We start from the raw sequence: 26,015 nt of genomic DNA on the forward strand, positions 1-26,015 counted from the left end.
TACCCATCGAGTCAGTCATGGCCGAAATTCTTTGAGAGGATTGTCTAGCTCTAAGTCTTTGTGCAAGATGTCTCCCAGTTGACTCTCCATATTCGTATCTCATTTGTTTTAGATATTATATTGAGTGGCAACTTCCTTGCACCAGATCGCATTGATTTTCGATTTGACAGACGCTAACTTACTATTTATGGCTTTAACGTCTGACCGCTGTCTAAGAATAAATATCAATTCCAGTTCTGCTTCCCGAAGCTCATCCAGGAGCTGATGCATTATTGTTGGCCTAGTTTAAGTTTTGCTAAGCCAAAACTGAATGCCTCACCGCGTATTCCTGCTTTAAGCGTGTCCCACACTGTAGGACCCGAGGCAGATCCCCTATTTATATCAAGAAAATCCCTTGTCCAACTAACCAAATGATCTCTAAAGAAAATGATCTTACACCCTTCCTCTGCCTAATTGTGTATATATCCAACAAAAGAGGACCATGGTCTGCAGTAATTCCAGGCCAAACCTGCATGTTTGCGCCAACTATGAATGCCCTGGACATAAATATATAATCTAGTCGTACCAGTTTTTGATGTGAGAAGTACTTAAAACCGGGATCTGCCGAATGTATAACCCTCCAGGTGTCCACCAACCCATGGTCCCTCAATACTTGAACTAGGGCTTTAAAGACTTTAGGTTTACGGCCCACATATTTATATTTGGGACTTAAAATTTGCCCCTCTAAATGGATATTGAAGTCCCTGCATAAGATTACCGGAGTGGGCCACGAAGCCAATTCCACATTTAGATCATCCAGTATTCCGGCTTCATCAACATTTGATCTATAAACAGAACAAATAGTAGACTTAGTTGTGCCGATTAAACGTTCAACAATCGTTCATCTCCAATAGTTATCGGTCTTTGCCCTGCCTGTCCCAATAATACCTCTGTGAGCCAAGATAGCAACTCCCCTATTGGTAGAAGTCTGCCGGGTAGCAGCAAGAAGTGTGTATCCTAGTTCTTCCAACACTTTATGTTTGGCCCACGGTATATGGGTTTCCTGGATACACAAAATACGTGGTTTTATAATACGAAGTTCTAGAGCTATCTTACGTCTTTTATTAGGATTATTTAAGTCACAAACATTAAAAGAGCCTGTACGTATTCCATTACCCACCATATCTCCAATTTTCCACAAAATAATCCGACAATACCAGATTCGTTCTTAATATGAGTCTTAATGTTATTCTACAACCTCTTAAACATTCTGAAACATCAAAAATATTAGCACATGGATTGATTTTTATAAAGTGCACCCCCCACAATCCGTACCCAGCACACCCGCAACACACCCAGTACCCCCAGCCCCGTCCCACCCCAAACGACCCTCCCTCTCCCCACTCCCCACTCCCTCTCCCCCATTTGCAGGCAAACGGGCGCATGGTCCTATTGATGTAAAGTGAGTTCTCCCCCCTGTGCGCTCCCCGATCCTCCTAATCTAACTAAATAAAGTGTCTTCCTTCAATATCTCATGCCTTACTATATTCTAAATCCCTTGACCAACAAACATATCCCAAGCATAATACGACCACCACCTATCTGTACCAGTTATAGAATTCAAAACAGCTATGCACGGATATGGAGGCAATAAGAGAGAGAAAAGGAAAGGACAATCGAGATACAAAAGTCAACATTATAATGAGGCCAAGTATTCCTTCGCTGATAGTTCTGTAGTAAAGAAACGTGTTTGGTGTTTCATTATTATTTTAAGGGTAGAAGGATTTAACAGAAACACTTGGGCTCCTTTCACCTGGAAAGGACAAATTAACTGACGCAACTGCCATCTTTTTTCGACAGTTTGATGGCAAAAATCAGGTCGCACAAAAAATTGGGTACCCTTAGCTATCCGCTTTTTATCAGGCCGTGCCAGGTCATATATCACCTGGCGTGCCAAAAAATTGCTCAAACAAATCAAGATTGCTCTCGGTCTAGCAACCGTATCACCTGATTTAGCAGGCCTTAGTTTAAAAGGGAACCTGTGTGCCCTCTGTACTTCATTGGACCAGGTCCAATTTATTAATTCTGGGAAGGCTTCAGTAAATAATTCGACGACAAATTTACGAATGTCTTGCCCCTCAATACCCTCAGGAATTCCTAAGATTCGCAAGTTGTTTCTTCGAATACGATTTTCCAAATCTACCAGTTTGGCTTGCACATCTTCTTGATATTGATGCAAATTGTCCAACACTGTCTTTTGTTTCACCATGTCATATTCTAATATAGAAATTCTTGCCTCTGCCTCATTCAATCGTTCTGTAAACTCAGTACATGATTTTGCAATCTGCCTGACGGCATTCTGTAGTTTACGACAAGCAGCCTGTCTTTTAGTGCTTTCTGTGCGAGTCTCAGCCCTATGATCTATAATGCATTGATAAATCACATCTAATGAAATCTCTCCACGCTGATTTTGAGCTTGAGCTTGAGGTCTCATCCTCTATTTCACCCCCAGTTGCCATTACAGTTTCTAGGGAAGGTTCAATTGTAGTAGAAGAAGGGAGACCAACATTGAGTTGGCCTGACGTTTCAACCTCCTTGTGAACCCTTTCTTTAGATATCATGGTCGATTCAAGGCTGTTCTCATCTTGATTTGAAGCATTAAACTCACTACCAGAACTGAACTCAAATCTTTCCAGAGAAGAATTTTTCACGCCTGATTTCTCATCCTCATCCTCATCAGAGGAATGATCCGACAGCGAAAAAAAGTTCCCATCACCAGAGTAGCTCTCCCTATTAAAACCTTCAAGATCTTCAAGGCCCGACAGGTATTACATCCAGCGTACGAGTCTCTTCTAGTTGCTCAGTTAACACAGCCACAGAATTATTGATATTAACATTCATGGTACCTTCTATACCCACAGACACAGACGCAGACTCCTGTTCTATATCTTTCTGATTTGGCTGGTCGTTATGGTCTGTATGGAGCACCTTCCGCTGTGCTCCCGTAGAATTCTCAGAAAGCATAGTAATAGACCCTTCCGCATTCTCATTTATTGCCTTGGCCAAGCTCCGTGTAGATACTGCAGTGGATTGTTTCTTTTTTGGCATTAAAATTTGATGTATTTAGGGTGCCTCTACCTCTGTGTGCCCTTCATCTCCTCCAACTTTTGTACTACTGGTAGAAAAGGCAGCCCTGCTCACTGCATCACTTCCAAGCTTCGTTTTACCTCCTCGGCCGGCCTTGTGGGACATATTGTTAAATATATGAGAACAAGAGCACCTTGTAAATAGTAGAACCGCAGGTTCTTAGCCTACCAAGAGAAAAAACATTTTTAAAAAACCGTGATGCGTTGTTACTGTGAAAGTTAACCAATATAGTCGCATTTTCCTATTGTCGAATGATAACACTGGGTTTCTTTCCTTTTTACCTCTCAAACAGTCAGGTTTGCAAAGGCTACCATCCGCACTCGTCACAGCCTCGATAGCCCCTCCTGGAGAGCTCAAAGAATTAGGGCGGTTGAAGGTGATACAATATAGCAACACGTTGTAACAATTGCCATTCCTGTCACATCGAGCGAGCACGGGGAATCCAGTTCAGTTCAAATAAATGAAAAGATATCGACTCACTGTTCTGTTTGGCGTGGTGTTTGAAAAGCTGTCTCCGTAGTTAATTCATTCCGAGTATACTGCAGGACTGGTAATATTGCTGAAAAACAAACCGCCAGACCAGCGAACTATCCCCTCAGGCACAGCGATCCTTTCCGTAATTAAAAAACTCCCGCCGACTGCACTTGGCCGCAGCTGCAGTCCCTCCCCGCTGGAGTGTTGAACGCGAAGCCCACTGAAACCACTAAGGACTCCGTGGCTTCTCAACCCCTGCTGGGGTACCGCCAATAATCACCAAACTGCCGGAATCTTCGACTCCAAATCGATGTCTATGCAGACCATACACCGCAAGCTTTTCACCTTCCTTACCCTGCCGTATCTGCACTCCTCCACAGCGAAATCACAGAGCTCACTCAGCCGTGTGACCGTAGGAAGGGGGAGCAGCGCCGGAGCTCCTCACTATACGTCCAGCTCGGACACCATCTTCCCTCAATCCGAATGAGCTACATTTCTATTCCAGTGGATAGAGGTTCACTTCCAGTCTTTGATGGTGGTCGATATCTGAGGAGTGGACAATGGGGTGGCAGATTCCCTCAGCTGTATCTTTACCCCCTCCCAGGAAAGGCCTTTGACCGGGGCAATCTTTCTTCAGCTGTGCAAGAGGTTTGGGGTACCTTTCCTAGACCTATTTGCTTCCTGGCACAATACGCAGGTTCCCAGATATTGCTCCCAGAGTCCACAAGAGGGAGCTTGGGGGTGAATGATTTGACTCTCGCTTGGTAGGATCAGCTGCTGTATGCTTTTCCATTTATTCCTCTGATTCCCAGGTTTTTGTTCAGACTGTTGGGGGATATCAGCGTGATGATGGTGGTCCCTTTTTGGCCCAGGCACTCATGATTTCCCTGTTTTCCCTCCCCTCTCAGAGCCTCTCCCTTCCTGCCTACACCAAGGCTGCCCCTCTCGGTTTGGAAATTGAGAAGAGGAGGTTGCAGGAGAAATGTCTGCCACACCATTTAGCTAAAGCAATTCAGCAGTCTCAGAAACTGTCCACTTTGAAATCTTAGGAGAGGCACTGGGGCAGTTTTCAGAGGTGGCGTGGGTCTCTACAGCTTTCACTACTTGCTTGCCATCTAAATGATGTTCCACAGATCTTGTGGGAAGGTTTTGAAAAACGTCTGTCAGTTTCCACCTTGCATGCCAAGTGGGTGGCTAGTCGAGCTTTCTGGTCTCATTGGGGTCATTTGACTGATGCAGAAGACTGTCCAGGCATTTAGTAAAATCCTTATTTCTTTTATGGAGTTTACCTCTCTGTCTGAAGGCTTTGGTCTCTCATCCTTTTGAGCCTTTAGAGATAGTGGATATTAAATTCTTGACCTTCAAAGTAGTGTTCCTGGTGGCCATTACTTCCACAAAGCGGATTGGCAAAGGAGCAGTTTTTTGTCTTTTTCTGAGGATCGGGAGGTCTATCTGGATAAGACAAAATGTTTTTGTAAAAACGATTCTTTGTTTGTCTCTTTTGGAGCATCTACTAGAAGTAACAAGGCTTCTTCTTTATACATCTGTCAATGAATCAAGCAATTGATTACCTTAACCTATTCGTTGTCGGGAACTCCTTCTCCGCTGGGGTTCAAGGAAGATCTACCCGGGGGTGTCTACCTGGGTGGAGTTGAAGTGTGCTTCTATTTCAGTGATTTGTCAGGCAGCTACATGGGCTACCCCAAATACTTTTGGTAAACATTATCGTTTGCAGAATGTTTTATGTGATGATAACTTTGGTCTGGGGTTTTTGCATTGTTTATTTCTTGAAATACCCACTCTGATCTTCTGAATAAATCATTATGGGGTGCCGCATTTTTTGAGTGGTCTCTGTGTTTTTTAAATTTTTTCCATTCCTATTTAAAAGCCGGTGGGTACGACTTGGGTATTTTCTCATTGGTGATGAAGGGGACGAGGACAAGGGGGACCTGGTGATAAAGTTCTATTGCATAACAGTAATCTTCATTACTCCAGGTCTTGTTGTCCTTGTCCCATTCATCATGTCCAACATGAGCGTAACACAGGCCCCCGCAGTGCGGGTGGCCCGTGCTGCAGGGGGCCCGTGCTGCAGGGGGCCCCCTCAGGACAGTCCTCAGGCCTGAGAGCTCTGGATTAAATTCGGGTGCGGGGCCCCTCAGTGTACCTGGAAGGAGGGCCCCTCAACTTTCGTTACACCACTGACGTCCAACCCTCCCACCTGAATTGCCGGCCTTCATATGGAGGGCTTGGTAGTTCAGGCGCAATGCTGGGTAGGTAATGCTTATGTAGGCTCCAGCATGAGGGGGAGGGGCAGTGTCTACAAGCATTCCTCTGTTCTTTTTTTTGGCAAAATAGAGATACTTCATTAGTGATGAATGAGACGAGGACAACAGGACCAGAAGGAATGACAATTACCTGTAAGTAAGTAGACATTATTGTAGGTGTTTGCTTTTTCCAGGATGTTGTGCTACTTTTTTTCCAGGCATCAAATTACTCTTTGTCAAATAAAGAAGGGGGGACTAGGAGCTGATAAAGGTCCAGTACCCATACTCCACACAACGTTATCAATCCAAACAATTGGGGTTACTATTCCTGATAAGACACAGTTAGTGTCTGGCAAAAGAAGAGAACAGAGAAAAGAACCAGTGGGTATCTAGGTACTATGCTACTCAACACGAGACAGTCAAAAGGTATGTCTCTTTTTGCCCTCACACATCCCGAGGGATGTCATGAATCATCATTGGGCAGTGCTCCTCATTGGGCCGGCGCTGCAATGCCCTATGCGTCACCAAAAGGGTCACTTTAGCGGAGATCTTTTTATTTCGCTGTTTGATGAGTGCCAGAGTGTGGTCTTAATGGGGTTGTGAAAGGTGAGTGTGAGATTAATTATTAAAACTAGCTAGGGGATATCCCAACCATCTCTAACATGTTGGCTCCCCTGTCAGAGTAAAAAAAAACATAGACTGTGGTTACTAGTGGGGTAATAATGGCCCCTAGAAACTGAAAGTTCGACATGTTTTGCACCTAGAAGTGGTCAAAATGATCCTTGGCACTTCATCAGGACCAGAAAAAACTTTAGTCGACCCCAAACGTAAGTTTTGATTGCGCAGTCCCCCTTTGTTTTGTTAAGGGTGGTACCTGCACATGGTGGTTATCACTGTTGATTTGACCTAGAATGCTGAAAGTAAAAGAGAGACACACACCGTACACAATCAGACACAGAACATCTAAGTGTTAGGTAATGTCCAACAATAGGTTTCTTCATGGTAGCATATATTAAGTATAGACTCACTGTTCAGCTATAGATTTCAAGTCAGTAACATATCTACAGTACAAACTCACTGTTCATACATAAACACATAACGAACATGTACTTTCAAAATTCGGCGCCATCGTTAGTTTCAAGGTCATCGCGCCTCTCATGTGTTTCATGCACATACCATACTCTTTGGGGTATGTGAGGAATATTGTTACAATCACATATCCCTGTTTATAGTTTGAATCACACGATTCATCACTAAGTGATAGTATAACAGTGAAGATGCAACTTTTGTTGAGCGATAGGTAGTGACATAGTCTTACCTAATTGTTACTGACAATAGGCTTTATAGGCTTTCGTACAGTGGCCTGCACCATTACGGGCTGTGAGTGTCAAAAGAAAGGGGGTGGGGAGAGAGAGAAGGAGAGAAGTGAAGGCCAATCTTAATAATAGTGATCATAACCTGAACGAGCAGCCGTTCTCCGGTTTAGACCCCTGGTGGGGGAGGAAAGGTAATCCTACTTACGGTTTTGCTGGGTGCGTGACTCGCTGCACCTACCCTTGACCATGCGTGCCTGAATGGTGGCCAGACAGTTGACTGGCATTTGTAAAGTAGGTTCCTTGTGTTGCATGACTGCCGGGTGTCTGGCTTCCTATGGGCGTGGCCCAAGTCATGTGCGCATGACCACGCGCCATCTTGTAGTGGAGCGAAGTGTTCCATTTTCCAAAAATCCAAAATACTGGGATTCTAAAGTTTAAGCTAATAATTTTGAAAACAGGGGGGGCTCTAATGTGGTGATGTCAAGATGTGCTGGCAACACATAAATGATGTAGTAGTATAACTGAAGCATATGCTTATTCAAAGTAGAATTTGTTTACATAATGCTTCGCTCGATATCTCATATATTCCAGACTTGAAATTATGTTTGTGGATCTACAACATGTCAGTTATAAATACAGAAAAAATCATACCACAGTGGTACTATCTACTCCAAATACCACATTTGTATCAGTGAGTAGGATAAATCTCTCAGGGGGCAGTGTGTGGGCAATCGTGAGTGGAGCCCAGTCAGAGGTGGAGGTGTCTATACTTGGTGTAAAGAGTCTTCCACTTCTGATAGCATATGACTTAGTGTATTATTGTTGACAGTTACCTACTGGAGAGTAAGTGGCAATCATCCCTAGTGGTTAAGATGGAAAGAGATGTCATGTTATTCCAGTGTGTCCCTCATGGTTGGGATAGGATTAGGATGATTTCATGGCCCTCTTCTTGTATATTTCCAATGCCAGAATCCCTAATGTATGAAGTAACCATGTCTTAGGGTCATTTATAGGTCGACCCACGGGATATCCTCATTTAGTCCCTTCTTGTCTGTCTGAAGACCGTGTATCCATCATTGTTCTCTTCTGAACAAGACAGTAGTACTCCACGTTGGGTCTGCCTCTATGACGGTCCGTTTGATGTCTTCTGCAGAGTGTTTCTTTTCAATGAAATGGTTGCACATTCTGGTGGAGATGCGTCCGCATCGGATCGTACTTTTGTATTCCCCTATTCGCACCTTGACCAGTCTAGTGGTCATCTTTGTTCTCTTTTTTTGACAGACACTAACTGTGTCTTATCAGGAACAGTAACCACAACTGTTTCGATCAAATTACTCTTGTCTGGTGCATGATTTGAATTGAGTCACATCCAGGTGTTTACTTATTTTATTTATTCAAAGAGTCTTATACAGCGTGAACAAGGCCCTTTTGGGTGTCCGAGCACTGCACAAGAATAACAAAAGGTAGTTATGATACAGACAATAAACAATATACAAGATATTGGTCATGGGGGCAATAGTTACAGTAGCAAATAGTGAAAGACAAGAACACATAGTCTCTCGTACATAATGGCATGGGCAAAACCCACTGAGTGTCAGGGCATTCTGTCACAATTAGTGTGTAGATGGTTGGGAAATGGAATATCAGCACTTATTTTAGGTGGTATGGATGAAGGCTTGATAAATAGAACCTCAAACAGGCAGGTTACAGCGCCACACCAGCAGAGAGAGAGGTATGGCCTCAATGTGAGAAGAATCTGTTGGATAATAAAAGTTTTACTTCTTTTTTGAGGATGGATGTTGAAGGGTCAGGCCTGGCCTCCGGAGGAAGAGAGTTACAGATTTTAGGAGCATTTCTGGAAAAGGCTCGCTTGTAGGTTTTCTTTTTGCTGAATTTTTGTGGCTTAATAAGTAGGGAGCTTGTGCTTCTGGAAGATCTGTTTCTACCAAATAGGGTCAATTTCTCGGCCAGGTAAGAAGGAGTGTTATGGTTAAGAGTTTTATGGGTCATGCAGGCACTATTGAGGTGGACCCAAGCCTCATAAGGTAGCCACTCCAGTGATTAATGTTCAAGGGTGACATGATCCCTTTTTTTGAGCCAGTGATGTGCCTTGCTGGCGTGTTCAAGGTAACATTCAGCGGTGCAAGTTTGATTTTCGGAAGCCACAAAGGGGTAGCACTACCATAGTCTAGCACTACCATAGTCTAATTTAGATATCACAAGTGCTTGAATCACTGTTTTGAGATCTGCCATGGGAAGGAAAGGTTTTAGTTTCCTTAATGCATGTAGTTGATGGTTAGCTCCTGTGGTGGAGGTGATGTGATTTTTCATGGAGAGGTTATTGTCCAAATTATTCCTAGGGATTTAGCTGAGTCAACAATGTGTGGGACACAGTTCAAAGCAGTGAAATGTGGAGCCAGACTTTGATAGTAGGAGCGATACTGGGTGGTGAGATCAATAAGCATTCGGTTTTGTTGAGTTTTTGTCGAGGTGTTATTGAGGGTGCTGATGTCATTGGGTGAGGTTAAATCATTGTTCTTATTTCATAGCGGTGAAACATTACCAGCTTGTGACAGCAAACACAGTGCGAATTACACTCACTGGCTGTCAGGAGTAAAACGGGGTTCAGAATGGGAGGCCATCCAATCATTGGCCTCTGCATAAAGCACAGAGCGATGGTCATGTATGCCAGTTGCAGTTGTTGTTCTATGGAAAATGTGTATGTAGAAGGGCATTCTATGCGCCCTTAATTATATATACCCCGCCCCTTTCTGCTCCCCTCACACACACACAACTGTTTTCATCCCACTTAAAGCCCTGCTTAAATAGCTAACTGTGCTCAGAATGAGAATATTGCATGCAGGTTCGCTCTGAATGATGTGAGTGGAAGTGACATAATTGCCTTTCGAAGAAAACACCTTCTGCAATCTGCAGTGTTATTAAGGGAGCGTTTTCTTTGAAAGCAGAGGAGGCGTAGTGCCCGCCTGCTGTGCACGAGATCTGTGTGCTGCAGAATCCCAGGAGCAGTAGACGGGGAAAGGGCGGACCTGTGCCGCGCGCCGCCCTCACAGCAGCGCCTGTTGCGTAATGTGTAAAACTCGGACGCATTAACTGGGTCTATCGAGAGGCTCCAACGGGGATAGGCAACTGTTTCGAAACGTACACCCTCCTAGTACACAGTAGAGTCCAAGAGCACCACCCCTCTTCAGCTACCTCGCCAATATCTTTGGAATTGAGGGACCATCGGAATTCCCGTCGCCCATCTGATTTATTGTTCTCATGCTGATGCGGCGCAGACCTGGGCGCAATAGCCTATGTGAGGCCTCTAGAAAAAAGCACAGAAGTGCCTTCAATAATTGGAAGACTGCTCATGGCCTGGGTCACTAGAATGGTGCGATTGTGTAGCGGCAGCGTTTTCGGCATCTTTGTGCATACCCACATTTGCCACATAATCCATCACCTGCGGCATAAACAGCAGATGTTAATTTTTTTAGAAAAAAAATTCGAGCTCAAACGGATAAAAAGTTCATTAAAACATGGCAACACGTTGTTCCGAAGTGGAAGGCAATTCGTAAAGGTTGACTGACCACCGTTCTGTTGCATATTGCTGTATTTAGGTGTTAAACTGGTACTAATGAGGTTTTGCACAGACAGTGTTAGTATGTGTAAAAATGCATAATGTGCCTTTTCTTGTTGCATAATTTGGTCAACCCTGCCACATAAGTTAGTCCTCCTCTGCCACATAATTCCAGTGCCCCTGCTCATGGTGTAGGCCTAGAGCTGGAGAAAACATCTCTGATGTGGACTTTAAAAAAAAACACAGAAGCCCAGAAGTGGCTTCAAAAACTGGTCACAGTAATCCAGATGCGGCAACCTGAATTAGGTCAGTACTCCAGACTTTGCCTCCACAAATGGAACCCCCCCTGAGCCTCTAACTCATAATGCTGCTGGGCAGGACTCATCTCTTTGTTCCTGGTTTGTTGGGTGTCCAGCTAAAGCCTCTGACTGGTTTAATGCCTTGTCAGACAGGAACACAGAAAAACAAACCTATTCCTGGCTAGGTAAGGAAATAATCAGGTCATGACAACGACAGAAAGGGACACAGTGAAGCAGACCCATAAGAAGGTACTCCATAGTTATGGAGAGAGGGGACCATTTAGACCCACTTAGCCACCCTGGTGGTGGAGGGCTGTCTGCCTGATGGAGGAAGCCTTGGCTGCATGGCAGGGATCTCTGTGCTGTGAAGGGAGCCTCAGCTTCAGTAGCTCCTCCCATAGGACTGCGGGATTGCTGAGTGGGAGCCATGTTTAAAGCACCCTTTCAGAATTTTTTTTTAGGCAGAAAATAAACATAAAGTAGTAGTTTGTTTTCTCAATACAAAATTTAAATGCGCCTGACACAGAGATAATGTTCTCAATGCACGTCAGGGCCATAATACATTTTCCCTGCCGCAGTGAGGGATGTAGTGCCCTCAGCAGGGCAAGATGGCAGCTTTGAGACCTGGTGGCCCTCTGTGGACAGACCGCCCAATGATAGGTTTACATTGGCAGAGTCAGTGCAGGTTCCACCTGTGCAAACACAGTGCTTACCCGATTCCAAATCGAATGGGGTAATTGGGTCATTATGAGTTTGGTGGGGAAGGAGCACTTCCAATTTTTGGCAGTGTGTTTTGGCGGGGTGGGCGCACCATGAATTTACGATGGTACTCCCTCTCCACCAATCTCAAAGTGTGCCCTATGCTTTATCCCCAGATGCTAAAACCATAGGGAACACAGGTACGATGTGCGTGTACACTTCTAAAACGTAATCTCTATTATGTTTTGTACTCAAGACAGGTTTAAAACATAGCAGATAGGGCCAGACTGGCCAGTAGGGCAACCAGGCAGTGCCTGACGGGCTGGTGTCGCAGGTCAGTGTATGGGCTGGTTTTCTGGCTGTTTGTGGGCCTGTTTTATGGTTTGCTGGCTCGGTTTTTACTGTTGATAGTCCTGATATTAAAGCGTTACAACAAACAAATGATGGACGGAATGCTGACAATGCAGTTATTCTCCCCCAGTCAAGAGATCTGGGTTAAATCCATCGTTCTTTTGCCCACTACGCCACCCCAGTTCAGACATGGCCATATGCAAATCAGTCTTGACCCTGTGCCTCATGGGAACAGTCCAGCCCGAACTGCCAAGCCATGTCTTCCCTGGACCGGAATCAAGCATCCTAGGACCGGTTTCTGGCTATCAGCCGTCATCAGCCAGGATAGCTTGACTCCAGTGGCGTAGTGAGCACGGGTCCCACGTCTGGGAATACCCATCCCACTTAGGGCGAAAAGCGTTACAACAAACAAATGATATTCTCCCCCAGTCAAGAGATCTGGGTTAAATCCATCGTTCTTTTGCCCACTACGCCACCCCAGTTCAGACATGGCCATATGCCCGTCAGGTATTGCAGCGCCGACCTGACGAGGAGCATGCCCTATGATGAAGCATGACACCCAGCGGGCTGGGTGTGTGAGGGCCCTAATTCCGAAAGGAAGGATTCCCATTTCCTCCCTTCCTAGAGCACAACCTATTGTCTTACTGTAACTTCACTTCCACCCCTCCCTGTTAGGAACTGCATACCTGTTTAGCTTTGATCCTAATTTGGCATGTATGCTGGACCTCATAAAAGCCCTTAGTCCCTCTTTTTGACTATATATGCGAATACAAAATATCATAAAACCAAGTTAATTGTTTAGGGGCAAAAATAGTGCAACTCTTTTGCAAATACACAATACCAATGAAAACTTGTAGTCAAACTGATGAGTCAAATCAATCCTGCCAACATCAACTTTAGTTTTATGCTGGCATTCATGTTTAAAACTGCAGCAATATTTGTGCAAATACGCAATACCAATGTAAACTTATGTGCAACATGTATACTCAGTCCAATCGTGTCTGGCGCAAACTTTAGTCTCAAGATCAGTCAATGTAGATCATCCCTGGACAGTCAGATCTTTTTATGAAGCAGTACTTCTTCACCCAGGGATTTCAGTGTGGACCCTGGCCAGGAATTTAACAAGTGCACAGTTTAACTGCGGATCACCCGGGTTGAAGCATGCTATTATTGATTCCCCGCATATGCAAATTTTTCTGTAGTTGAAGCTTCTTTTTAATAGTTGTGAGCGAATCTTACCGAGCTTGGTACAAATACAAATACAGTGGATAAAATACTCTTTTCCCCCATTGCAGTCTACAATATGTTGGATTGGTGTATTTTTCCGTTGGTTGATTTGCTAATGCAGGTATACTACCCATGTGCATGGTCACGAGTCAGCATTTTATGTATGCTGGAAAGGGGATTGCCAGATAAGGTGCTGGTGTCAGAGTGTCGTAGTGTTTGATTACCATCCATGCGTGCAAGGGGACCTGAATTTGATTTTATCTTCTAGACAAAATTGTAGTTTTACGGCCCTATAGATCAGTTAGACTCAGTTGTTTAATGGAAACCTTCGAAGACTTATAATATTCCGACTGCTGGTCCCCTTGAAGAGCTGACCATAATGCACTATTTGGTCTGAAGTCTTGATCTTCACTGATCTTATTCCATCTTTTTGTTGTTGTTGCTTCTTTTGCCAGATCGTGCTTTTTAAGTACAAACTCGAGCCAGATTTGTGCTGGCGAGGAGCATTGAGGCAGGTTGAACACTCACTTGAAGGTGTAAATCTATGCTTTATCTAATATTGCAGAATCCTGCCCTTCATGGCCGACTTCCGTATGTGATGTTTGAAGTAATTTGGCAGAGATGACTGTTAGGGGTGGTTGAAATGATGGACCATCAAGTTTATTTGCCAAGACCGAAACGTCGACTCATCTATTTCCGCAATTTTCAGTATATTCAATTGATCATTAGTCTCATCAGGAGATATGTCATTGTTGTTTCCACTAGAATAAATGTTTTTTCATGAAGTGTAGGATAAATGTAGGTTTTCCTCATTCATGATTTATTGCTGAATTAATTGTTCATCTGTACTCCTTTTTAATTTGATAAATACATATAAATTTTTTTTGTATACTTCATAAAAGATATTCCTGTGTTTGTGCTTTATATATTCATTTATTTTTTGGTCTAGTCGATTGACATAGGGGTGTCTGTTATAAGTAGATTCACCCTTAAAGAAACTCCTTGATTAATAATAGGAGAATTAATTTTAAACAAAATCCCTTGTAGGCATCTTGACCTGTTATTGTTTCATTTGCCCAAGCCTCCAAGGGTATATTGGGTTTTCCCTACGTTAACATGGAATCAGTCTAGGCACCTCACCCAAAGTTTTTCTTTAAACAAATTTGATTAATTTCCGTTTTTCTTAATAGAACTGATGCAGTACAGTGGGCATTTGGGATGATACAGTCATTAATAGTACAACAATACATTATTTTCCATAAAGGAGAGAAGGTCAGGTTATACAATGGCATACATAACATCCTCCCATCAAACAGTCTAAAAATCCAATAGTGAGTGTCATCCGCCGCTGTGCAAAGTCTCCCCAACATCCAAGCCTTTGGTTAAAACACATCCCAACATGCCTCAGTCTGCAATAAAAACAAACCCCCCCAGTTATGAACCCCACCCCCCACCCTCCAGTCCTTTCTTGGGTAAATGGCCTCCGAATATACCTGTTGTCTGTGTCGCGGCATGTACCAACACTTTGACAACCATTTATCTACAGTTGAATTACGTATACAGCTTCATGTGATAAGTGTAACTACTCGTACATTTGCAAGTGTTATGTTCGGGGTGGTTTTCCATCCCCACTCTTCAGTGTGAGTTAGTGTGGGTGCTGTTAGAATCTAGATCCTGTGCTTTCAAGGTTTCTAGCATGACATCCCACTCCAGTGCAATTGGGGTTTTTCATAGCCCTCTGGCCTCCTCCCTCCATATAGCCACACTTTCTGCACTACCCCACCGAATCAGTTTGCTTTGCCACTTGTGTGCCGTGGGTGATGTCTTGGATTTCCACCTCATAGTGATGGCCCGTATCCCTAATATCAGTGACAGGTTCATAAATCTATATTGTGCTTGGGTGAGGATTTATGCAGGCCCAGGATACACTCTTCCATGGTATTAGTTATGTCTCTTTGCGTGGACGCCCGTGTGTATCCTCTAACTGAGTCCCAGAACCCCCGTAGGTGTGGACAGGACCATACCATATGGGCTAGGTCAGCTCCCTCTCATTGGCATTTTGGGCAGTGGTGTTGTGTTTGTGGGAACATTTTATCAAGTCTATGGGGGGTAAGATAGGCCCTGTGGAGTATCATAGTTTGAATGAATTGAAATTTTGAGTTCCTTGATGTTTTTTTGGGGTGTTCTATGATTTTCGCCCATTCCTTGTCTTCCAAGGCCCGTCCTATGTCCTCTGACCATGCAGTGCGCAGTGTAATGAGGTCAACCTCCGCATGAGTGCGGATCCCTACATATAACCATTTTATTAAGTGCCTACCTCTGCCCATATAATAAAGTGCTTTGACCAATTCATGTGTAGGGGGTTCCTGTTGTTGAGGGGCCCAGTGTGTTTTCACATATTGGATTAATGTAGCATGTAATATATATAAGTGGTCTAGCACTCCAGTTTCTCTAGCGAAATTATCATGATCCATGATCTGTCCGTCATTGAATAAATCCGACACCATGCTAACCCCTTCTTCTAACCACGAGGTATGGTGTGCCTCGTTATCCATCCAGCTGCCAATGGTATTCCAGATGAGGGGATATTGCCGGCATAGATAGGGTGCAGGCGTGCGTACTGTAATGCCGCTTTTCAGCACTGCAGTGCTATGCGCAGTAGGGGTGGAAGGTGTTGGGGGGTTTTGCAGCGCCGTAATAGCAGGGTATGCAGGGCTTCTCTCTCTATATCACGATCAGTGTATCCTATTTCCTGTAAATTATGCCCAGCCGTCCAAAAGGACAGCCACTGTAGCTGGCATGCGTAGTAGTATGCTCTGAGATCTGGCACTCCCAATCCTCCCCTGTCCGTACCAAGCTGAAACTTTTTGAGGCTTATTCTCCGCCTGCCGGGTCCCCATATGAGGTCAAATAGCATGGTGTTTAAAAGTTGGAAGGTGCTCTGTGGTATTAAAATTGGTAAATTAGTAAAATAATAAATCAGTTGTGGGAGGACCACCATTTTTGTTATATCTACTCTGCCAATCACTGACAACGATAGAGTAATCCAGAAGGCGATACTAGAGCGTAAGGCTCTAATCGCTCTGTTGAGGTTGCCTTCCAGCATATCAGTGGGAGTCCGGTATACATGGACACCCAAGTATTTAAACGTATGTGGTGCTACCTGTAACACTGTGGACCCAAATACGATTTCTGTAAGCAAGGCATGCTCGCGAAAGAAAAAGGCATGCAATTTTGTCGGGTTAATGACTAGGCCCGATATGTGTTCAAACGTATTAAAAATCTCAGGGAGAGGAGCCAGAGGAGACCGAAGGTCTTTAACGTAAAGAATGATGTCATCCGCATAAGCGGAGAAAAGGTGTGCTGTGGGCCCTATTTGTATAACCAGCTCCTGTGCATCTGCACGCAGCTTAAGTGCTAAGGGTTCCATTGCCAATATAATCAGGAGTGGTGAGAGTGGGCAGCCTTGCCTCGTGCCTCTATATATCGGGTATTCAGCCGATATATGTCCTCCTGTACGAACGTGGGCAGTAGGGGCATCATATAACAAACAGAGCCATTTGATGTAATCATCCGGCAGCCTGAATTTCTCCAGTGCCTTGAACATATACTCCCAGTTAAGTGTGTCAAACACTTGGCATAAATCCAGTGAAATACACCCGCATGATCGTAGCGCTCTCGGGCGGCCGACATGAGGTGGTGCAATCTCCTGGTGTTCAATGACGTGCTCCGGGCTGGCAGGAAGCCAGCTTGGTCTATATGTATCAGCTTGTTTAAGATGAGCAGAAGCCTGTTTGCCAGTACTTTACTGAGTATTTTGTATTCCGTTTCCAACAACGATAGTGGGCGATAATTTGCCATATCAGTGGGGTCCATTCCCGCCTTTGGGAGCGAGACCACCAGGGCCTGTGCCGTAGTGAGGGGCAGTGCCCCCTCTTCTAGCGCTGTGTTGTATAGGAGCTCCAGGTGGGGCAGGAGAGAGTCTGTGTAAGTGTCATAAAATTCAGCAGGTGACCCGTCTAAACCGGGAGTTTTATTACGCGGGAGCCCTTTAATTTCGATCTTGATTTCAACTTTGGTAATTTGACCTGTTAAGCCTTTCAGGGCTGCTGCAGGCAGTTGGGGGTATGGGAGTGCATGTTAAAAATCGTCTATGCGCATATCCTCTCTGCCAACAGGTTTACTGTACAATGAGACATAATATTGGCAAAATGCCGTATTAATGTCATTTTGGGTATGTGCTGTCTCGCCTGTTATGGTAGTGACCTCGTTAATTACGATGGCAGGGGGGTCATCCCGCAGCAGCTTGGCTAATAATGTTCCGGATTTGTCCGCCTCGGCATGGCGCATCTGCGTGTACTTTTGGTGATCTATGACACGGAGAGATTCTTACAATTCTGCCTGTTGAATGCTTACTTCTTGGAGTGGGGCCTGTTTATCCCGGTCATGTATGGCTTCCTGTTCCAACCTATCCATCTTGCGTTCTGTTTCTATGAGTGACTTATAAACTTCCTGCCTAGCACCCACAGTCGCGCTGATTGCCTTGCCACGTATGACCGCCTTGAAAGCGTCCCACTCAATTAGACCATTAGAGGCTGTATTGCTATTTTCCGTAAAATAATGAGAAATAGTGTCAGCTATAGCCGCACGGAACACTGTATCTTCCAGCAGTTGTGGTTACATTCTCCAGGTGGGTACCGGGGTAGGTATCCTGCCCCATGTGACTGTTATCTCTAGTGGATTGTGGTCAGAAAACGTTTTTGCTAGATACATAGCATGAGTAACCTGCATCGCAATTGTGTTTGAGCAATATATTCTCTCTATTCTCATATGTAGCATATGGACTTGGGAATAAAATGAATATTCTCTATCTGTTGGGTGTCGCATCCTCCATACATCACACAATGCCCAACCCTCTGCCCAGCTGCAAAGTGCCTTCGCTTGTTTAATCACGCCAGAACAACGTCCATCATTGTGTTACAGTCCCCGCCTAAAATCCAAGGGTACATCTCCCATCCTGCCAGTTCCTGTTCAATATTCGGCGCATAGGTGCTACCCAGTACTACATGCTGACCATCAAGTGACCCTTGTGTGAAAATGTAGCCTCCCTGCTTGTCAACCTGAGGGATTAAAAGGTAGATTTCTCATATATAAGGAGTATCGGACCGATATTATGTTAGCATGATGCATCTATACATACATTCTCTGTTTGATATATATATACTTTTGCTTGGAGGAAACTCGTTTATTTCCTCCTTGTATATCTATTGCTAAAAGAGTAGGCCGAGAACCATACAGAAGCCATCTTCTTTTCATTTGCTCGAGCACAGGCCGTGATCACGCGTTGATCACATGCAGTTGTCAGGCCCCAGCTCATTTGAGTTACTGGTAGCAGCTGAAGGTAGGCTGTTCACTCCTCTGTTCTAAGACTCAAGGTCGCATCTGGCTTTGGGGGTGATAAGCGCATTCCTGGAGGCGCCGTGTCTATACTCCCAGGCACCAAGACGAAAGGGAGTCACCCCTCCTGACCTCATCAGTAATAGATAGTCAAGCCTTTGTACTGGTCTGATGTGTGCCATATATGGTCCTTTCCTGGAGCTCGAGGGCCAACTGGTGTTTTTCCATTTACAGTGATTGTATGTGTTGAACCGAAAAGTATATAACCTCATGTTTGAATACGAGGCAACAGTCTTCTCGGCGCACCTGATGGGTGAGGTTCGGAGAGGCTCCTCTATAGAGTATTTTGTTTAATAAACCACTGAACCTTCTTCACTGCCAACTGACTGATTATTTGATAATGGTATTGGGACTATTGGTAGGTATAGTCCTTTAGTTTATTTTTATGGCACATCAGTTGGCGACTCCGCCGGGACTCCGTGACTGGGTCGTCCTCCCCGTAAACGGGTGGTAAGGACAAGGGGTGATTCTGGTCGAGCGGGTGGACGGAAAAAGGATCCTTTGAAATTTAGCCATTTTTGGTATGAACTTACTCCGCTCTCACGATCAGAGTATCCCCAGCTACTAGTGACCCTTCACCGGAGTCCTACGGGCGTAACCCAGGAGCTGACCGTGTTGGTCTTCAGGAGTTGGCAGTGGAGAACACGCTATTGTACCTGTGTGCACCAGGTGAGTGGAATTGTTTTGATGTTTTTGGCATGCATTGTTGAGCAGTGCTTTTGAAGCAGCTAACTGTGTAAGTATTTGGTGGTCAGTGTACCACGGAGAATATTGGGGGTCTGACGGGGCAGCATTGTGGTGGCTGCACATATAGATGCTCCACGGACCTTTTGTGAATAATAGAGACGCCGATCGGACGCCCGGTGTGGCACGTGTGGTGCGCGCCCGGCCGGACTGCTCTCGGAAAGGCCTGTGGCTGTACCTCGGTAGCACATCTGAAGCGGTGCTAATGAAGCAGGCTTAGTCAGAATAGTCCCAAGAGTGAACCAGGAAGGCTGCGGGATGGTCTGTAGGTCGGTCTGTGGTTATACCTGTCTGACGGTCTCTTGGTAGTCTTTGGACTGCTTGGTTTTGGTATTTGTCGGTCTTGGAATCTGAATTTGATTGATTCTCCACAAACAGGAGTCGATGGGCTCTGTTCTTTGTTTGAAAAGATGTCATTTTTTGAATTTTTTGTATGTATATATATATATATATATATATATATATATATATATATTATTATTTTGTGTATGTTTGAATGAGAGTGCGATTGTATGTTTTGTGAATGTTTGAACATGGCCATATTTGGAAGTTTATATTTGTATGACTGAACGAGGAACGCGTGACGACAATAACCATGCCGTGTTTTAGCAAATTGAGTTGTTTTAGATGTTGTTGCCGCCCTAATGATACGCGCTTGGCTGAAAGTCAACCTGCCCCGCCTGAGGGCAGCCCAAGTTATGATATGTATGTAAAGTATGGTATTACACCTCTTTTGTTTAATACACTAAGGCATAAATATACTAAAGATAATGTGGAATTACAATGGCCCTTAACCGGGTCTTTTGATGAAAAAAAGATACATTTTCTGCAGGATCGATTATTTTCTAAACTTAGTCGACAGTCAATGTTTGACTCCCTAAACCTGTGGCAGAAGGAAGAAAAGCGTCAACGTATGCGGGAGGAGAAAGTATATAGGATGAAAGGAAATCAGACGATTACACAGAAGGTTATAGCTTATGATAAAGCACGAACTTAAACAAGGGATTGATTGTGCAGACAGACAATTTAGATTGCAAGTGGATAAGACCTATGTGGCTAGGACTGAAGTGGAAGATGAGATAGAGGATTTATTGGATACTCGTCCACCTCCACCTTATGCTCTGCAGCGTATATATCCCGTTTTTCCCCCAACTCTAGTACAGGCCCCTTCAGCTTCCGCCCCTGTTGTTTCCACTTCCCTCGCCTCTCCGGGAACGTCCTCTGTTTTGTCTCCCTCAGTGTTTGAGACGGCTACTTTATTGCCTGTTACACTGCCGTCTTCCGTTATGTCCACAGCTGTTTTGTCTCCCCCCAACCCTGTGTGGGCTTCCCTTTCTGCGAGCACGACCCCATCTCCAGGTGTTTCGACTCCAGTTCGTGCTCTGGGGGATTTTGACACGCGAAAGTTTTTTACCCGTTCGGCTGTAGGAGAGAATGAGAAACAGATGATCGAGAATCAGTCATCCCAGTGGATGCGACAGCCTATTTACACTATAACTGATATATGGAACACACTTCGGGACTATGAGCCTGGTATGCAGCAACATGCCTTGAAACACATGGCTGCATGTATTATTATTACCCTTTGGGAACAGTGCTTCTCACGAGGGCTGGCCCCCCAATTGATGTATGACATCCGGGACAGGGCTCATAAGTCTGAACTTAGCCCAGAGGAAGTGTATAGAAATGTGGAGGTTTTATTAAATTATCGTGGACGGATGCATCAAAAGTGTCCCTCATGGGACACTCAGCATCCTATGCGAGAAGTTCATCCTATCTTTCATCCTGAAATACTGGAACTAAAGGATGACCATGGCGTGGTGACTAGACCTTGTGTAGAGGCCTGGGTGCAGGAGCAGTGGGTTTACACCCGCTGGAAGAGGAGTGAAGTCCTCTCGCTAAAATCACAACTACCCGATCCCCGTAAGAATCCCACGGCTTATTATAAAGAACTCACAGAAGCGGCCTCTTCGTCCGTCATGACCTTAGCTGACATAGAGCTATTTTTTGTGTTGTTAGTTCCCGTTGACGTATGGTGTCAGGTGCATGATCAGGACCATGCTTAAGAATTAGGCCGAACATGGGAGCAGATAAAAGATTGGGACAAGCCTGGAGATAAGCCGAAACCTGAATTATTGGCATTACCTGGCCGTATTATCACTTACATGCATTCCTTAATTCCGCCTCGTAAGGTGGATTGGGACAAACTTACTGCATGTAAACAGAAGAAAGATGAAAGTGTTTCTGATTTTTTCACTAGATTTGAGGGTGTATTCATTGATTTTAGTGGACAGGATTTATCGTTGGAAGGCGGTATACGATTATTTGTTAATCGTTTTGTGACTAATTTGTTACCAGAAGTCTCTGCAAGGCTACAAGCCGCTGAAAGTACCTGAACCACTTCCACGCCCTCGATAATATTGAGTATGGCCCAATATTACGAACATAGAGAAAATGAGAGTAAGGATAAGATGGAAATGAAAACGAAGGATCTTAAAACACGGGGGTTGTTGCAACAAGTCATTCGAGGACGAGGTAGAGAGAGAGGCGGTAGAGGGTTTGTCCCGAGGGGGGCGGGAACTGGATGAGGCAGAGGGCCGGCTGTCGTTTTGGGAATCAATCAGTGTGCTTATTGTAAGGAGGAAGGGCATTGGCGATTTCAGTTTCCGTTGTTGCTGGCCCAGAACGGGGCTATGAGAGGTAGAGGAGGAGGTCGAGGAAGTGTGGATCGCAGTGATATGTGACGAGAAGAGACGACGCAAGTTGGACAAGAAAATAATTATTTTGATAATCCAAGAGGTAGGCAGTATTATAATGAGGAGTGTGCAATGGACGTGACCGAAGGGTATGCTCATACATAGGATAGCCATGGACAGAGTGAGGGCCAGGTGTCAGTACCCGTTGATCAATCAATCAATCAATCACTGCATTTGTAAAGCGCGCTACATACCCGAGAGGGTCTCAAGGCGCTGGGGAGGGGGGGTGCTACTGGTCGAAGAGCCAGGTCTTGAGGAGTCTTCTGAAGGCCAGCAGGTCCTGGGTCTGTCGTAGGATGGGGGGGAGAGTGTTCCAGGTCTTGGCGGCGAGGTAGGAGAAGGATCTGCCGCCGGCGGTGGTTTTTCGGATGCGGGGGACTGTGGCGAGGGCGAGGTTGGCTGAGCGGAGGCTTCGGGTGGGGGTGTGGAAGCTGATTCGGTTGTTGAGGTAGGTGGGTCCGGTGTTGTACAGTGCTTTGTGTGCATGGATCAGGAGCTTGAAGGTGATCCTTTTGTTGACGGGGAGCCAGTGCAGGCCTCTCAGGTGGAGTGTGATGTGGCTGCGGCAGGGGACGTCGAGGATGAGTCGGGCCGAGGCGTTCTGGATGCGTTGGAGTCGTCTCAGGAGCTTGTTTGTAGTTCCTGAGTAGAGGGCGTTCCCGTAGTCGAGTCTGTTGGTGATGAGGGCCTGGGTAACGGTTTTTCTCGTGTCGAGGGGGATCCATTTGAAGATCCTGCGGAGCATACGGAGGGTGTTGAAGCAGGACGCGGAGACGGCGTTGACTTGCCTGGTCATGGAGAGAGTGGAGTCGAGGATGACCCCCAGGTTACGTGCGTGGTCCGTGGGTTCCGGGGCTGTGCCTAGTGACGTGGGCCACCAAGAGTCGTCCCAGGCTGATGGGGTGGGTCCGAGAATGAGGACCTGCGTCTTGTCTGAGTTCAGCTTCAGTCTGCTGTCCTTCATCCAGTCGGCTACGGCCTACATTCCTCTGTGGAGGTTAGGTTTGGCGGTGTGGGGATCTTCGGTGAGGGATATGATCAGCTGGGTGTCGTCGGCGTAGGAGATTATGTTGAGGTTGTGTTGTCGTGCGACGTGAGCGAGGGGGGCCATGTAGATATTGAACAGCGTCGTGCTGAGGGAGGATCCCTGTGGGACGCCGCAGATGATCTCGGTGGTTTTGGAGCTGAAGGGTGGGAGGCGGACGCTCTGGGTTCTGCCGGAGAGGAAGGATGTGGTCCAGGCCAGGGCCTTCTCTTGATCAGCAAGGACCTTATTTAGAGGCGCATTTGATGGGGGCATCTGAAAAGTTTTTAGTTGATACGTGTGCAATGAATAGTTCTATTTCTCGTTCCCTGGTCCCAGGGGCTGCTCTGTCCGGGCACAATAATGTTTCGGTAGGATTCTCGGGAATTCCGGTGGTGAGCCCCATCTCCAAACCCATTCCTTTTACAATTGGTCCTGTTACGATAGACTCCCCGTTTCTTTTGACTTCCCATTGTGGCGAAAATTTGTTGGGCTTGGATTTGTTAAAGAAATTACATGCTAAGATTCATTGTTCACCTGATGGTGTTTACCTGACTATTAATTCTCTTGGGAAGCATACTTTGCAGTGTTTCACTAAAAATGAACCCCTCCCTCCTGAGTTTGCTGCTATTCCGGCAACATTGTGGGCCACTGGTGACTCAGATGTAGGATTATTAAAGATTCCGCCTGTTTCTATTACTTTGAAGCAAAATCCTCGGCTTCCTCGCATACCTCAGTACAAAATTTCTCCGGCTGTCGAGAAGGCTTTGCTGTCCATCATACAAGATTTGGTAAAAAGGGGTGTGGTGGAAGAGACAGCTGCTAACGTGTGCAACAGCCCCATTTTGCCTATCTTAAAGAGAGCCCCTGTTGGAAGCGATCCTGACTATGCTGATACCTATCGTTTTGTGATTGATTTGCGCGAAATTAATAAAATAGTGGTGCCCCAATACCCTGTGGTTTCAGACATCACTACTATGATTCCTCCTACTGCTAAATATTTCTCTGTGATTGATTTAAAAAATGCTTTCTTTGGCAATCCGATTCATCCTGATAGCCGCCATATTTTTGGCTTCTCCTTATCTGGTCGCAGCTTACGGTTCTGCAGCGCTTCCCAGGGGTACACAGAGAGTCCTAGTATTTATAGTCAAGCTTTGAAAACATTGTTGGATGATTTGGTCTTGCCCCCTGGTAATGTGCTTTTGCAATACGTAGACGATTTGTTAGTGGCCTCTGATACCGAGGAAGGTTGCAAGAAGGTAACTGTACGATTATTGTCGCATTTGGCTGCTAATGGCAATAAAGTGTCCCTTTCTAAATTTCAATATTGTCGACAGGAGGTGACCTATCTCGGTCATCTACTGTCGAAGGAGGGGAGGAGACTAACCCCTGAGCGTGTGACTACCATTTTTAATATGTCTGTACCTCGTACTCAGCGTGATGTTTGTGAATTTCTCGGCATAACTTCTTACTGTCGCCAATGTATCCCTAATTGTTCCCTTCTTACTAAACCTCTTTTGTATTTAACCATTAAAGATGTGCATGAACCTTTACCCTGGAGTGATGCTTGTCAAGATGCTTTTGACTCTTTGAAATCTGCGCTTTGTTCTGCACCTGTTCTTGGCACTCCTGACTACCGGAAACCTTTTGTGCTTTACGTACACGAGGTGGACGGTTGCTCGCTTTCTATGTTAACACAAGGATTTGGTGGTAAGCAAAGACCTTGTGCCTATTTCTCGGCGGTGTTGGATAACGTCGCCAGAGCACTCCCTAGCTGTCTAAGCGCTACCGTTGCAGTTACGTGGCTATTCGACAGTCGGAAGGGCTCGTTCTGAACACTGACCTCACGGTGATGGTACCGCACGCTGTGGATACATTATTGAACAAAACAAAGACCCAGCACCTTACGAGTGCGCGTCTTACCGGATACGAATTGACTTTGTTTGCTCCACACATTACAATTAAACGATGTGCCACTCTGAACCCTGCTGCGTTACTACCCCTCCCTTCGAATGAAAAGAACAATGATGTTCATGATTGTATATTTCGGACTGAGGAAGAAACGAAGGGACGAGTAGACCTGACTGACACTCCTCTATCTGAACCCCAAGGGGAGTTGTACGTCGATGGCTCTTGTTTCAAGTTACCAGATGGCATGACAACTGCTGCATATGCGATAACTACTCTTCACACTATAGTTGAGGCTTCTCGAGTACCCTATCAGTCAGCACAGGCGGCTGAATTAGTGGCATTGTTTCGGGCCTGCGAGTTAAGTGAAGGACTGAGAGTAAATATTTACACGACAGCCAGTACGCCTTCGGCGTGGCTCATAGTTTTGGCCGACTTTGGGCAGAAAGAGGTTTTCTTACTTCTCATGGTCAGCGAATACAGCATGGCCCCTTGATTTTGCGATTACTGACAACATTGACGTTACCAGAAATAGTGGCTGAAGTCAAATGTAGTGCACACAAGGCAGTGGTTGATGCAGTGGGGGAGGATAATGCCTTTGCCGATCAAGTGGCTAAGGAAACTGCGAAATCCAAATTAACCTCAATGTTTGTGACTAGCTCTGTTAGGTGGGTGGCTGAAACAGAGATGTTTGATAATACCATGGAGAGTGTCCGAGAAATACAGAAAGAAGCTACCCCTATTGAATTGGCTCACTGGAAAGAACGAATTGGGAGATTAGATGCAGATGGTT

This window comes from Triturus cristatus, chromosome 7, assembly GCF_964204655.1.
Source record: "Triturus cristatus chromosome 7, aTriCri1.1, whole genome shotgun sequence".
In the NCBI taxonomy this organism is placed as follows: Eukaryota; Metazoa; Chordata; class Amphibia; order Caudata; family Salamandridae; genus Triturus; species Triturus cristatus.